Source organism: Elephantulus edwardii, unplaced genomic scaffold (assembly GCF_000299155.1).
Source record: "Elephantulus edwardii isolate Elephantulus edwardi_28Jun2011 unplaced genomic scaffold, EleEdw1.0 scaffold00266, whole genome shotgun sequence".
In the NCBI taxonomy this organism is placed as follows: Eukaryota; Metazoa; Chordata; class Mammalia; order Macroscelidea; family Macroscelididae; genus Elephantulus; species Elephantulus edwardii.
In genome coordinates, this window is record NW_006400016.1 from 1,200,351 (window position 1) to 1,203,707 (window position 3,357).

Below are 3,357 nucleotides of genomic sequence, written 5' to 3' on the forward strand. Positions count from 1 at the left end.
GTCACTGAATCAATCCACCTCATAGAGGGTCTTCCCCTCCTGCGCTGTCCCTCCACTCTACCCAGCATGATATCCCTCTATAAAGACCTGCCTCTCCTTAAAACATGTCCAAAGTAAGTCAGATGAAGCCCCAGAATCCCTGCCTCCATGGAGCAGCCTGGCAGAGGACTCCCACAATAGCTTCTGACACGTCTCCAGGTAACAAGCCCCAAGGCAGAGACTAAACCGGAGGGGAGGAGCAGAGGGACCTGCCACCTCTGGCAGACGCAGGAGCCAGAAGCAGCGCGGGCTCAAGCCAAGACCAGGCAAAGCTTCTGACAAATTAACAATAGAGATTAAAAATAAGAAGCAATTTTACAATTTAATTTTTTTAAAATTCTAATGGAATACAGCAACAAGCATTCAAGTCATACAGGGGGAAGTCCCACTGTTGTCTGATTTACCTAAGGTCACTAACCTTAGGTATTTTTGCTCTGAAAAACCTGTAGGATCCACTCTGGATACCTTAGCCTGTCATGATCAGCTATCTTTTTTCTCACTTCACATAGGAATCCACCCTTCCCTTCAGCTCACCTTTGCTCTGTTCTCTTTGAGGAGGCCGACCCCATCTCCATTTCCCCTCTTTGTTGGCCTTATGCTGCTTTCCCTTGTGTCCCCCTTTACCCTGATTTCTGAGATCTGTTCTTACCTCCACAGACAAGGAAAACCAACAAAAATGGAGAGGAGGACAAGGCAAAGAAGTATTCCACCCTGGTCTTTGCCATGGGTATTATTGCAGTCATCCTGATTCTTTGGGTCTGGATTTTAAAATTTTCAACCAGGTTTTCAGTTTGAAAGAAGTTCACAGGGATGCGGCGGTGGAATGGCGCTGGGCGCGTGATTTTGAACAAACCCGGGTTTGTGTCTCGGAGGCGCCGCCGCCGCCGCGGCTGCTGGGAGCCCCGGGAGCGCAGCGCGAGGAGGAGGCGGCGGCGCCGCCGGCTTTGATTGCTAAGAAGCCTCGAACACCAACTTCTGGTCCAGTAATAACGAAGTTGATCTTTGCAAAACCAATTAATAGTAAAGCTGTTACAGGACAGACAACTCAAGTATCACCACCAGTTATTGCAGGTAGGGTTCTTTCACAGTCTACTCCTGGGACTCCGTCAAAGACCATAACAATATCCGAAAGTGGTGTTATTGGATCAACTTTAAATTCTACAACACAGACACCAAATAAAATAGCCATCTCACCTTTGAAATCGCCAAATAAGGCAGTGAAATCATCTGTGCAGACCATCACTGTTGGCGGCGTGAGCACATCACAGTTTAAGACAATTATTCCTCTGGCAACTGCTCCCAATGTCCAGCAGATTCAAGTGCCTGGAAGCAAGTTTCATTATGTTCGACTTGTTACTGCCACAACAGCCAGTAGCTCCACCCAGCCAGTTAGTCAGAACCCCAGTACAAACACTCAGCCTCTTCAGCAAGCAAAACCAGTGGTGGTTAATGCAACGCCAGTGCGGATGTCAGTTCCAATTGTCCCAGCACAAACTGTCAAACAAGTTGTTCCAAAACCGATCAATCCAACTTCACAAATAGTTACGACTAGCCAGCCACAGCAGCGACTTATTATGCCTGCCACACCACTGCCACAAATCCAGCCAAACCTCACCAACCTTCCACCAGGCACCGTCCTAGCACCAGCTCCGGGAACAGGGAATGTGGGCTACGCAGTCCTTCCAGCTCAGTATGTTACTCAGCTGCAGCAGTCATCCTACGTGTCTATAGCAAGCAACTCCAACTTCACTGGAACATCTGGTATCCAGACCCAGGCAAGACTTCCATTCAATGGCATAATCCCATCGGAGTCTGCCAGTCGGCCAAGAAAGCCCTGTAACTGTACAAAATCGCTGTGTTTAAAATTATACTGTGATTGCTTTGCAAATGGTGAATTTTGCAACAATTGCAATTGCACTAATTGTTACAATAATTTGGAACATGAAAATGAAAGGCAAAAAGCTATAAAGGCTTGTCTTGACAGAAATCCAGAAGCTTTTAAGCCTAAAATAGGTAAAGGAAAGGAAGGGGAATCAGATCGATGTCATAGCAAAGGATGCAATTGCAAACGATCAGGATGTCTGAAGAACTACTGTGAATGCTATGAGGCAAAGATAATGTGTTCCTCAATATGCAAATGTATTGGTTGCAAGAATTTTGAAGAAAGCCCAGAAAGAAAGACTTTGATGCACTTGGCATATGCAGCTGAAGTAAGAGTACAACAGCAAACAGCAGCAAAGACAAAGCTCTCCTCTCAAATTTCAGACCTGCTTACTAGGCCTACCCCGGCTTTGAATAGTGGAGGAGGAAAATTGCCATTCACCTTTGTAACCAAGGAAGTAGCTGAAGCCACGTGTAATTGTCTTCTTGCCCAAGCGGAACAGGCAGACAAGAAGGGAAAATCAAAAGCAGCCGCTGAACAGATGATACTTGAGGAATTTGGACGATGTTTAATGAGTGTCATCAACTCTGCAGGAAAAGCAAAAAGTGACCCTTGTGCCATGAATTGTTAATTCTTACACAGAAGACTGATAAAGGGAACAGAAAATATATGGTGCAGGGACACTTAATTTTCTGGAAGATCATATTGGTAATTCAGTCCTTGTTTAAAGAGACATGAAATTGTAACATTGAAAGAAAAGAAGTTTTAAATGAGGAATTAGTACATTTTAAATTTTAGTTAAATCTGCTTGTGCCCCTTCTAAATTGAATTTTTCCTTATTGTATTATAGGTTTTTATATTTGCTTGGGTTACTTAAGAATTAGATGTTCTATCATCCTGATTCTAGTGACAAAACACATTTATAAATTATAATGATATGATTCATAATGTATGGTGTTGTATGACTCTGTTCTGGTAGAAGAAGCCAAAGAGCATTGGTAATACCCAGTCGTTCTTTGTCATGAAACTTACAATATAGGCATATACAGTGTCTACAAAACATACTCAATTGACATTTTGTGTTTAGAAAAGCACTCTCCTTTTAAGGAAAAATAGCTTTTTTAAGAATGATTTTGGAATAATAAATAGTCTTTGAGAATGTCAGAAGAAGTAACCCATGGGCACACTTTTAAAATATTTTGTTTTTAAAAAAACAGATAAAGGGTTAAGGCATAGTAAACAGCATCTCAGAGGATGGTTGGTATGTTTTTATAAGAACTGACTAACTTCTAAAATGCTCTGGGATGTCTCCATTTTCTTTCAAAGATGGGGTATATATATGAAATGATAATAAATTGTCAAAGTGATTACTGGGTGCTGTTCAAGTAGAAAAGTGCATCTGAATAGAAGGAAACATCATACAGTAATAATAGAAT

The 3,357-nt window shown here is 42.5% G+C and overlaps 1 pseudogene; it reads left to right on the plus strand.

The window, feature by feature from the left end:
* LOC102857101 overlaps nucleotides 1–2,552 on the plus strand; it is a 2,869-nt pseudogene extending 317 nt beyond the window's left edge.
* Nucleotides 2,553–3,357: the final 805 nt, after the last annotated feature.